Source organism: Mus pahari, chromosome 4, assembly GCF_900095145.1.
Source record: "Mus pahari chromosome 4, PAHARI_EIJ_v1.1, whole genome shotgun sequence".
Taxonomy (NCBI): domain Eukaryota; kingdom Metazoa; phylum Chordata; class Mammalia; order Rodentia; family Muridae; genus Mus; species Mus pahari.
The window spans coordinates 106,185,822-106,199,411 of record NC_034593.1 but is presented as its reverse complement, the minus strand read 5'-3'; positions in this window follow the sequence as shown (position 1 = coordinate 106,199,411).

Here is a 13,590-nt window from a genome sequence, read left to right as displayed (position 1 = left end):
TTTCTTAAAATTATTTTTTGGGAATTTTATACTATGTACTTTAATAATATTTTTATATTTAGCCCTTCCATCAACTCATCCCAGGTCTACTATTTGGTGTTTTTCCCCCAATCAAGTTATTCCACAGTCAAATTGATTTGTGATGGCTTTTTATTTTTGAGGTATGTGGCTTTCCAGTAGAGAATAGTCGATTTACTAGAGGTTAAACTCTTAAAACACATTCTTCCTCTTTCTTTCTTTCTTTCTTTCTTTCTTTCTTTCTTTCTTTCTTTCTTTCTTTCTTTCTTTCTTTATTCTTTTTTTTTACCAGCACCTATTATTATTAACCAATACTTCCTCAGATAAGGATGGGATTTCATGGACCCCCACCCCCCCTCCATGCTGGGATTTTGTCTGACTTGAGTTCGCACAGATTACGTGCATGCTAGCACAAACAACTCTTGTGAGCTCATATTATGTCGTCTGCCCCACTGAATCCAAAAAAACACTGCTTCTTTGCAATTATCCACTTGCTTTTACAATCTGTCTGCCTGCTTTCTCTTCTGAGCCTTGGGAGGAGGGGTATAATGTAGAGGTCTTGTTTAGGGATGAGAATTCTGCATTCTATCATTCTCTGTAACCTAACTAGTTGTGGGTCTCTATAGCCTGAAAATTGCCATCTCCTGAAAATAGTGGCTTCTCTGGTGAGGGTTAAAAGATGTGTTAGTCTCCAGGTTTAACAATATGTCATTAGGAGTTAGTTTAGTACTGTGTCTGTTTAGCAGAATAGTAGTTGTAGGTTTGCTCAAGTTCCTATAATCTGTTTAGCCACAGGTTCTTGGCCCGATAATGGTGCCAGTTATAGGTTCTACCTTGTGGAGTATGGCTTAAAGCCAATCAGAAAATGGTTAAAAGGCACCTCTTATGGGGTGTGTGTGTCAATTTTAAAGGTGATCAGCAAGAATAAGAAGATGAGCTGTCATATTAGTTTCCCTCACTGAGATTAGGAAAGGAAAGATCTGGCAACTCATGGTGATAGCTTGGGATGTGAGTGTAGGCAGGACACTACCAAGGGATGCTTAAGCTTGTAAGAAAAGAACAAGGGAGAAAGTGGAACATTCTCAACAGGGTGTTCTCAAGCAGCAGATAACGCTTGGTTTATCTGAAAACAAGAACTCTTTTCTCTTTAATTTAGCTCTGACATTAAAGTCTCTCTTCCAGATTTTAGAGTGAGAAGTTGCCTAAAATAAAACAAACTAACCCAATTCAAAAGCAGAGTTTTTCAAGTATTTGTAGGGGTGTGTGTGAGAGAGAAGGGGGAGGGGACCCAAAGTGTTCAGGTTTAAAGCCTAAAAAAGTATCTATGAGAACAAAGCTTCAGCCTGAAGTTCAAAGGCAGGCCCAGAGATTCAGATAATTTGTCCCCCACTCTCCTGATAACTTTTTTTCTACACACTTCCCCCATCCTTTTCTGAAAAAATAACAAAGATACAAACACTTTTATTTTTCTTTTAGAAACTAAAGCTTGAATATGCCTTCTTTGTGGAGAATCCTATATCAGAATAACTCAAGTTCTGCCAAATCCAACGACTGATCCAGTGCCATGTTTTGAAACAACAGAGCAAGAAGTGATTCTCATAGGGGTTCCCATGTGAAACTCCAGAGCTAGTACTTGCCTTGAAAATAAGTACTGTGTGGTACCTCTGCCCACTTCTTTTGATGAGAGAGATGAAAACATTGCAAATGTAGGCTAAAAAGTTCAGTGTTCAAATAGAAGGCAAGTGAGACATAAGTATTTACATGAATGGTTATGGGAAAATTTTTTTTTTACTGATAATAAATCATAACATTTATTTTAAATGGTTCTTTAGTATATATAGAGAGAAAGAAAATTTTAACATTTATTACCAACAATATCAAATCTACTTACTAATAAGATGAAAATTCTTGTTTGTTTTTACATAAAGGATTTAATCTTGGTTGAATATTTTATACTGTAGGATGGACACAGAGCACCATGCATATTCTTCAGAGTAGATCAATATTGTATTGCAAAATAATTAAATCTGTGAATGCTGCTACACATGAATATGTAGCATAAAATGGCAGAAGTATATCTGGGGATGTTTAATAAATTGTTGGAATGGTTATGGGAAAAATAATCCCAAATCACAATTCATTTAATAAAATTATTTTATATTATTCGATAATTTCATTCATAAATAAATATAAATAGATTTTAATCAAATCTATCCCTCCACTCCCTTTTCTATAATTCCTTCCCTTGTCCTTCCCACCCCTTTTCTCCAATTTCTTGTGCTGTATGTTCTTAAACCCTTTGAACTGACTTAGCACTATCCGTATGTGGCTTTAAGACTGTCCACTTGGGGCGTGGGCATCCTCTCATGTCTCCATCCCTTAGGAAATCTGACTCTCCCTGGTCTAGCAGTCATCAGTACTCCTGATTCCATGCTTTGATTTATCTGGTTTTAATTTATGCAGGTCTTAACAATCTGTCATAGCTGTTGTGAAATTGCATGTGCAACTCCCCTACTGTATCTGAAGAACAGTTCTACTGTAATCACTCAGTTCCTCTGACTCTTACAATCTTAAAATCATATTTTTCAATAATGATTTTCTGTATGGAAGTTGAGAAAGAGAAAAATTATTAATTATTAAATTAACTGAATAAATAAACTAATTAAATATATTTATTTAATAATTTAGTTAATATTTGCTTTTAATACAAAATTTAAATTTATTTAAATTTACTATAATGTATTTTATTTTTATTATATTTATTTATTTATATATTATACACTATGCATATAATGTATATTATTTATACATATTACATACATATGCATTATATAGTATATTTATATATAAATAATATTTATATGCATTTTAATTATTTTATTTTTATTTAATATTTTATTTTTAAAAACTAATGATAGTTTGGATATAAAATGCAAAATAAATATAAATATATAAATAAATATTTCATAAATAGTTATTAATTTATTTAATAAAATTAAATAAATAATAAAATAAAGAAAATAAATAAAGATAATTTATTAATTATCCACTTATTTTCTTTTGTATTCCAAAGGTAAAGATATGAAGACACAACAAGAATAAGGTAGCCTCTGAGTATGTAACAAAGTTATTAGTATAATTACTATATTAATACATAAGTCAACTGAGTCACATGTTACTCATCATTCATCTTTGAAGGAGTCTAAGAACCCGATTCACTTTTTTTTTGTTTTGTTTTGTTTACTTTTTTAAAAAATTTATTTATTATTATTTTCTTTATTCCAATTCACTTTTTGAAACTGGCAAGCAAAGAAATATATTCAAGTATTTGACTGGGGTTAACATTTTGGCTCTGTCTATCCCTTGCTGTGCAATAGCACAATTTAACGTGACTTAATCTCTCTGGACCTCAGTGTTCCTCACCTGTTAAATGACCAATTTACCCAAAACAACTTGCAGAAATCCAATGAGGTAATGCCTACAGTAGAGTTCTCAGAACTCGTAATACAAATCAGACCTTAAGAAACACAGTTGTTACTGCTGGCATTTATACCCACAAAGAGTTAATGAGGGTCAAATGAGGACATGGTCAGACTCCAGGCAATACAGACTTGTCAATCAAGATGCTGATAAAAGACAAGCCTAATTGGTGGCAAAATAAATAGTTCTCCAAGTGGCTTCCCAACTTAGGCTAAGAGCTGTGCGTCCACTAGTCCCAGGAAAATGTTCTCAGTTGAGGTTGTCAGTGCTGGCAGAGAGACTAGATATAGGAAAGGAAGACACACAAAAGGGCAGTTCTCAGAAATGTATAAATGTGTAAATATACACATTGGTGTATGTGACATGGCAGAAGTCACTTGGGTAATCGTGAAGTGTGGCATTGAAGTCTGAAAGTCTGAAGTTCTCTCCTGATTCAGAATGAGACTCTCTAGAGATAGGATCTTACCCAACTTAAGATGAGGACCTCATGGTGGATTGAAATCTGATATAATGGCTGCTCTTATATAAACCAGGTAATTTTGGACAGAGGGATGGAGGTGCACACGTGAAGAAGATGTAAAGGCAAACAAGGAGAAGGCAGGCATGTGGCTGTAGTGATTATAGCATTAGCAAAGGAAAGCCAAGGATTACATCTGTTGGAGAGGTTGAATAAAGCATAAGTGTCTCCCCAAGATGATCCAAGAAAACCTGCCTCTGTCCACATGTTGACTGATACACAAACTGGGATCCGAACTCAGGTATTCTGTAAGATCAGCAAGTTTGCTTAACTACTTAGTCAATCTCTCCACTCCTCGATGTCAATTTTTATCTGATGCAATTTTATGCACTCTCATGATGTGTACTGCTTTTTGATTTATGTATGCATGTTAGAATGACTAAATCAACACAATTTTCAGATCTTTCATATTTACTTTTATCATTTTCTCTGGTGAAAAAATTTCAAAGCTACTGTTAGCAATTTTTAAAGAACATAATGCTATTTACTATAATCACCGTGTTCTACAGTTGCTCTCCTGAGCTGATTCTTCTGTCTGACACAAATCTGTCCTTTGACAAACAGTCCCAAATCTGGGACTCTCAAGATTATTCTATTCTCGCGATAAGTAATTCTAGACTTCCATATTCAATGCTGAATATCGTGTGGATTGTGCACTAATACTGTGCTTTAATGAGGTCAAGACACCATCCTGGGATCACAGAAGTAGGAAAGGGCAGCGCTTACACTACCTGACTCAGTGCACAGTCTGTATGATAGAGTGAACATACACAAGAACTTTTGTCTATTATACTGTATCAACAAATAAACAAAATGATGTCTTAACTCTGCAATCAGTGTTTTTCCTTCCTAAAATATTCTATAGAGCCTCCATAACACACCTGCCTTCTCACACCATTGTGGATTCAGTTTACTTCCCCCCCCCCCAATTCATTAAGGACATCTTTGTTTACACTGATCATAGCTAATAGACAGTTCATTTACATGTGAAACAAATACAGAATTGTGTGATTAGCTGCTTTTCCTGAATCACATGATCAAAGTTTGTTTGACTCATAATTTGATAAACTTAAATAAACAGGAACAATAAAATTTGAATGGATGGTTTGAAGTAGATACCTACTTTATTGACTTCCATTTGATTTTCATTTAAAGTGAAAAATAGAGACAAGTATTAAAAGGCAACTCCAGTGCCTACTTCAGAAACTATTTACAACATCCAGCTTGGAATTCAAAACTTGTCCTCAAATTATCTGAATTTAGAAATCTTAGTGGCTACACAAATTCTCACATTGATTAAAAGGCATTATCTAATTCTTTTTTATGCACAGTAAAACAATACTCCAGTGTTTGCTCCATTTTAAATTGTCTCATATTCTATATTTTGTTTCTAAACATGATACAAAACTCTTACAAGAATTAATGCTAAGGAGGTTCTGGCTCCTTGGAGAATTCAGTATGTCCAAGTGACATTCTTTCATTTGACCAAGACCATGTATATTAGATATGCATTACATAGCAAGCTCCTAATGCATTTAAATGCTGACAGTTCAACTTAATGCTCGAGAATGTTGAAAGGCAGAGAATTAGTGACAGTATTATGAGGGGTATCTAAATCAAACAGGAGCACAGAAAAATAACTTTTCTAACATAAGTCAATGTAATTAGATTTTCTTGTATTTTATTTAAATATAACTGTTTAGAAGTTTAGCTAATGAATAAGAAGCTTATATCCATCAAATTAATTACAATGAATGGCACTTTCAGACTCTGTCTCTTGGTTGCATACTTCTCAAAATGATTTATAAATTTTTAAAAAGAATTTCTGGCCAATTGAAAATAGCTTTTTTGTTTGTTTGTTTTTACACAAAAATAATCGTGTGAATCTAGGAAACCCTGTGTATCTCTGTAGCTCCTGAAAGCACTTCTGCTGTTATCAGTTGATGCAACTCTATCCTGATTTTTCTGTCTGGATACGGGCAGGCAGTCCTGTTTGTCTAACTGCAAAGAGAATGCAGTATCTATTCCTTAAAGAATAGTGTTCATCTTTTTAAAAATGCTCTTAAAGAATACCAACCATAACTGTGCTAGGTACTGTGCCAAGTGAAGGAAATGAATTATTAGCCCTCTAATTCTTCCCAAATATTATATAGATTTAAATTATTTATCTCTGGTATTTATTTAAATTTTCATTGACTTGCAGGCATTCTATATGCTAATGTGTTCATGGGATCTTTAACATAGGCATATAATGCAGCCCCCTTACCCAGTCTTCTGCTTTGTCCTCTTACTCTTCAGAATTTGCTATTCTACATACAACTCAACTTTGCTGGCTTCCACACATGAGAGAGAACCTGTGGCTCTTGCCCTTTTGTAGGCTTATATTTTTCAAAACCTACTTTTGAAAAGGGTACTTAAATGCTTTAACCTCCTTTCTAGCCCACCACCCACCAGAGGTAGTCAAAATAAAAGGTTAACAGGACAAAGGAGGGTGTGGACCTGTTTAGAAATGGTTCTTTGGAGCAAATCCTGTCTGTGTTGTGAGGATATCAGCAGTTCAGGTCACATAAATTAGCTACAATAGCTCAATCCACTCACAAACACCATTCTTGAATCAGCAACAGCAGTTTGATCCAGAAGAAGCAGAGAGGCTCTGCCAATTGGCCCGAGTCTGTGGAAGTGACAAGTAGCCACTGGAACACCAACCAGAAGTTCTTTGGTGTCTTTCTCTCTACAAAGTCATGACAATGACCAGCTAAGAGTGGCAAGGTAAACCAATACCAACCAACACCACACAGCCACAGCCACAGCCACTGTTTTTTGGCTTATATTGAAACACTTTCTAAATATCACATGTTGTCTCAAGTGTCCACTCTAGTAAATCATCATATTCCCTTTTTCCCAGGCTGCTTCCCCAAAACAACACGTGCTTGTTCTTAACAAAACATCCTCCCATATGTCTCCTTCGGCAAAAACATCCTCTTGTAAGACAGTTTCCAGAAAAACATGTGACAACTTAGTCTCCAAAGAAACCAGAAATTTCCACTTCACTTACTTTCCTGTTTTACTTAAAGTAGTCATTCTGGTTACATGAATGACCTCATTAAATTTGGATAATATTTTCTTATGTGTGTTGTATATACGATGTTCTTTGTGGTTGAATAATATTCTATTTTGTATATGTGTTTTTGCCATATATTTTGTCGCTGGAACAAGAAAGTAACTAGTATAAAAGATGTCATGAACCTGTTATTGATCTAGACTCACAATTCAACAATTCCGCAGAGGCCAAAAGAGCTTATATACCACAGATATAAACAGTCAGTAAACAATGAGGCAAGGTGGAAAGTGCCAGACAGATGGAGAGTGGCACTATGTGGGGTTAGCTCAGCACTCAGTCCATCCTTTGCTCCTTAAGTGACAAAGTCTCCCTGACCTCATCTGTCCTCATCTGTCTGAAATCCTGTAGTTATATCAAGTCAAGGCTCACTTTTCTCCTGGAAATTTTGTTTCTATCATAGTGTCTGCTGTCTTGTTCTCCAAACTTCTATGTGAACTCCGAAAACCAGCAATTTAGTTCACTGTGTCACCCTAACGCAGCACATCGCTCTAATGATTGCATGTTAGTTTGCAAACCTCCTTCAGTGGCATGCAGGGATATTCGCGGGGTTGTAACTGTATCCTAAATGTAGGCACAAAGTTATGGAATGTTCTCTTAAGCAGCCCTCATATTCCATAATAAAGGCTCTTTGAAACTAATACTATTGATTGCAAATGGTTTTGTTTGCATGTTTGACTTTTTAAAATCCTTTTAAAAGCATGGGAAGTACTTTCTTTCCCAAGCTCTGGATTGCTAACCTTCCTATGCAAAAGAAGCCATTGAATGTAACAGAGCTGGACTTCTTCAAATATTTGGTCTCTTGCGTTCCAATTGTTTATCACTAAATAGTTTTTCAGGTCTACATCAGGTCTTTTCATGGAATAGCACAACCACAAACTTGTACCTCAGATAATATATCTCAATTATTGTCTTTCATTGACTATTGAAATTTCCTTTAAACCTGCGAGAGCATGCTATACTCTAGAGTTTTATCTAAGCTATTAAAATACATTGTTATTCATAGCCAAATCTTGAATCCATTCAATATATTCTATATAATATTCATAAAATAAGCTTGCAATGACAGTTTCTTACCCATGGCTGTTATTTCTTACAAAGCAGCACAGTTAAGAGTTTTGCCAGTTGGTCTTTGTTTGTCAAGAAAGATGATGTCAACCCAACTTTCACCCTGTCAGCTTTCTGGAATCAACAGACCAGAGCATGTAAAGACAAAGGGGCCCTCCGGTTACAAGTCCTGCTTATTGCAATTAGTCTGACTTCAAGTGAACCCGCTTTCCATGAATTTATAAGAAAAATGAGACTGACCCCAATAGAATCATAAATAATCATCTAGCATCTTACCAGGGACAACAAGCCCCTGAGAAGTAAATGTCATGTGAATGAATGAATAAATGAATGATCGCTAACTTGTTTTTTATTTAATGTTTCTACAATGAAGGTACTTGTGATTATTATTTCAGGTATATAGCCACAGTTAATCACCAGTAACTGTGCAAAGTAAGGATAGTAGTTTGAGGCATTTCTAGACTAGAATCCTTTGAATAAAGTTTGTATTGAGTAAATGGGGGAAGGGTCATCCAGAACCAAAGTTAAAGTCTGTTATTAAAAGGATAACTTCAAAAGAACCACGTTGTGCCATATGAGACATCCGGGATACAGCTAGAGAAGAGGACAATAAGTTCAATAAGAGAAGTATGGGAAGGCAATTGTGCAATTGCGCGGAGTGTGAATTAGATCTCCCAAAGCTACTTTTCACTGAGTGAGAGACAACTCACGAAACCCTAAAACAGCTGAAACAGTATTAGAGTATTAGACTTTTTCTTCATCAGATTAAAGTGATTTTTTTCTTTTCTTTATTTTTTTTTTAACTAAGAAAGGATGAACTTATATAATGAGAAATCCCCTGTAAGTCTTAGGCATTCGAATACGTAATCCGCATTAGAAGGCTGTATGAGGAGGACTTTGAGGTTTCAAAAGACTTTTTTTCATATGATATTGTGTGTTCTCTGTGTGTTTTCTGTTTCTGGTTCCAGGTGTGAGTTCTCAGCTGTTTCTAACACCACACCTCATCTCCTTCATCAAAGTCCCTATAGAACTCTAAGCCCAAAATAAACCTAAACCCTTCCTTCTACAAATTGCTTTAGTCGTGATGTTTCGCCACGCCGATGGAAAGGTAACCAAGACACACAGCCAATTAATCGATTTTCCTGATCGAGCCAGACTATGCTATCTCCTCTGTGACTATTCTCTGCCCCTTTCTGCATCCACATAGGAATCCTTTGCTCCATCTTCTCAAACATAAATCATCTCTGCCCCTCGATACCATTTCAGTAGAATTTTTCCATAATGCTTCTTCATAACTCTCCAACTAAATATACTTTCTTTATAAAATTTTGCACATTTGGTTAGAATAACTGTCATAATGACATAATGACAACTAACGGAAAGTTTCCTTGTGTGTGTGTGTGTACTAGGTAAACAGTGAAAAAGCAGTTGGCCGCTGTTTTCACAAGCCTCCAAGGTGACCGGGCAAGGGAGACCCAATTAGGCATCAGGCATTCACAAAGTGCTTTCAGACTTTGTCACACTCTCTTCTTGGTCTTAGATGACTCTGCCTGAGCGGCTTTGGTTGGAACAGAGACAGAGGACCACAGAAGTGGGAAAGCTTCATTTCTTTCCCTAGAGCAGTTCCAACGTGAACAAGCCTCAGGCCTGAAGATGCGGACAAGACACCTGAAGCAAAGAAGTTGTTTTTTTGTGAAATGAATGCACCTCAATGCCACAGTGGCTGGTGTGTCTCCACTTTTAATTGAGGAGAATCAATATTCTTATCTATAAAATGATGTTTTGTTGGTAGAATTGATGTTCATAGAGAACCTCGTATTCATTTAATGTAAAATCTTATTGTAACACACCATACACATTTTATTATAATTAAATTTGACTTAAACATTTGATAGTTTCAAGCAAATAATTTAGAAAATTATACATTGTTTTAGCTAAATGGAATGCTCAACTTTTATCAGTTTTATAAAACAACTCATTGAATTGCTCATTTATTTTTCAACTGTACTTGAGCACATAGGTGTGTGCATGTGTGTATGTGTGTATGTGTGTGCATACACATGTGTGCATGTATGTGTTATGTGTGAGTATACTTGCCAATGTAAGCACATGCGGAACCTAGAGACTGATATCAGGATGCTGTTATAATCATATCTCTCCCTTCTTTTTTTTTTTTTTCAAAAACATGATCTCTTAATGAATCCCGAGTGTGTCATTCAGCTAGACTAGTTGGCTAGCAAGCCCTTGTGCTACATCTGTTTCCAGCTCCACTACTGTAGTCACATGCATGTATATGAGGCTACTCTAGGTTTTATACCTAGGTTTTGTTCTATGGATCTCAACTGGGGTCTTCGTGGTCTCAGTCAAGGCTTAACCTACAAACCATCTTCCCAGACCTTCACTATTCACTCTTTGGGAGAAAGGCTCATCGTTAATTAAAGCACATAGACACTGTCTCTACCCATGTGAAACTTAGAGTCTCATGAGAGACACATAGATAAGTAAATATACAATTATGAATGCAAAAAGTACTAAAAGAAAGTGAACACATTTGCTTAGCAGAAGATGCAAAGAGAATCATGACTTTAATATGGGTGGTAAGAGAAAGCCCTCTGAGGAAGAGACATTTAAGCATATTTGAAATCCAGTGCTTCAGGGTCAGAGAAATAACATTCTAGGCAAAGGGAAGGTCACCTGCAAAGTTCAAATGAAGTGACAGGAATGCTGTGGTCAGCTGTGAGAGAGGGAGGGGCAAGCCTAAGTCAGACAGTAAGAAATTTGATATCGTTCTAAACATAACAGTTACTGGTTTTCCCTACATCTGATCTGGCTGGTGTTCATAGTAACTTACACTAGCTGTTTATCTGAAAAGTTTCATAAACAGTAGTACTACAACTTGATGCAGAACTGGGGAAGTTGGACCAAAGTTGTTACAATAGACAGAGGGAAAAATTCTAGATCTTGAAAGGCTATACAAAGTAATAGGATTCAGTGATGAATTTTTTTTGGGGGGGGGGCGGGGTTCAGAATGAATAGAGAGGAAAAGTCAAGATGATTTCTAGAAATGATAGAAACAGGTTCTATGCCTATGGTGGGTGGTGTAACCACGACCCACAATCACCAAGATAAGAACAGGTAAGGTCTCAGGATGGAGTTCAGAGTGATCTTCAGTCCCTGGCACCAAAAACGAATAAAAGAATGCATTAATATGAGAGGGGGGGCAAAAGAGATGGGGGGGAGAGGGGTAGAGGAGAGAGAGAGAGAGAGAGAGAGAGAGAGAGAGAGAGAGAGAGAGAGAGAGAGAGAGAGAATTGCAAGCTCTGACTTTATTACTTACTCTGGCTTTTGAGGCAATACTTCCTGCATGATTGCTTCTCTCTGAATGAAGTAAAGACATATTTAAAAAAGTCACAGAAANAATGCATTAATATGAGAGGGGGGGCAAAAGAGATTGAGAAGTAATGAGCACAGGAAAGAGAGAGAGAGAGAGAGAGAGAGAGAGAGAGAGAGAGAGAGAGACTGAGTCTGCCCTTCCAATGTGGAGACTTTATTACTTACTCTGGCTTTTGAGGCAATACTTCCTGCATGATTGCTTCTCTCTGAATGAAGTAAAGACATATTTAAAAAAGTCACAGAAATTTGCTAATGGAGATTTATGTACATTTTTGTAATTTTCCAGCCTGTATTATATCTGTAAAAATTGAAAAATAAAGGCTTTATCGAGATCTTTTGGCACTGTGGTATAGAATGTAATAGAAAAATACTGGTATAAAAATGATTAAAGATTAAGTTACTGAAAATCATAGATTAAAGAAAAATTTAAATTTAAATTTTTGTGTGCCACAGACAACCTTACTTTTTCCAAAAATACTTCTAAAATTAGAAACTTCAGTGTCTCCCTTAACTATTTCAGTTGTGTGGTTTTCTAGTCTCTCTCACCCAGTAGTTAAATCTAATATCCTGTGAAACTTTAAGTGTGCTTTTGTTAATGAACATGTGCTTTCATTAGTGAATGTTGGAGAAAATAAAAGCAAATGTGAAAATAGTTCTTGCCAAGTAGTTAACTCAACAGCAATCCCTATAGACCCACGTTTCAAAAGGATATATGTGATACTTACATTCAATTGATCTGGTACTTAATTTAATGAAATTTACAACTAATAGCACAGGCTGAATTAAGTTACATAAAATCAAGCTCAAATGTTCAGTAATAGGAGAGGGAACTGAGTAGAGTGGGATTGGAGAGCTGTATCAGGATCAGCGCCTTTCGCTTTTATGGTCTTATTACAGAATCTATAAAATGAAGGCCCTATAACTATCATCTCAGACTTGTCACAAGAGACAAAACAGCTAATATATACAGATTTAGGATTGGGTGCCAGATAAAATACATCATGTTAAGAAAATAAAATCAAGGATATTTACTGTAGATAAGCTGTAAATAAATTACAGGAAATTATGTGGTAGGCTATTGTTCATATGATACTATTATTTATCAAAAATATTTTTGAGATCGGTTACATTGAAAGTAAAACTCTAAGTGCTAGAAATAGAAAAATACATAATGTTCATTCTCATTTCTTTTAATATTCTCAAGCAAAAGATTAGAAAAAGACATGTAAAACTTAAGTGCTGAAAACTGATACATAGAAAAGCAGAGACATAGGAGTTGGGGGAGGGTTTTTATTTTATCATTGAAAATAATTATTGAAATGTTTCATTATTTTCTGTGCCATCGTGATTTCTGCTTCCTCCTCTCCTCTAAGATCCTCCCCACACTCCCAACTCCATCCTTTCTTTCTTTTCTTCCTATTTATTTATTTATTTATTTATTTATTTATTTATTTATTTGAGACAGGGTTTCTTTGTATATCCCTGGCTGTCCTGGAACTCNCTCTGTAGACCAGCCTGGCCTCAAACTCAGAAATCCACCTGCTGCTGCCTCCAAGTGCTAGGATTAAAGGCGTGGCCTTCTTTCTTGTTTGGTCAGGAAAGTATGGTTTGCTGTTACATAGAGCTTCACACCATCAATTTTCAATCATAATAGGAGAGACAGCTAAGGTACACTAAGATCAAGCAGTACCAATTCACATGAGTTCAAAAATTTGGCAGTGCATGCATGAAGAAGTGTGTTCTTGTGGGGGGTTTTTCTCCATGATAGAAAAGGAATAAAGGAGATCAGAGAAAACAGAAACAGATATTAGAGTTTTGTGAGTTTAGAGAAAATATGGTTTGGCTCTATACTCCATTTTTTAATGGGGTTATGTGAATTTCTCAACTGAGGAATATCAAAGGGCTGAGAAGCACTTGAAAAAATGTTCAACATCCTTAACCAACAGGGATGTTAAAACAACCCTGAGATTCCACTTCCCACCAGTCAGAATGGCTA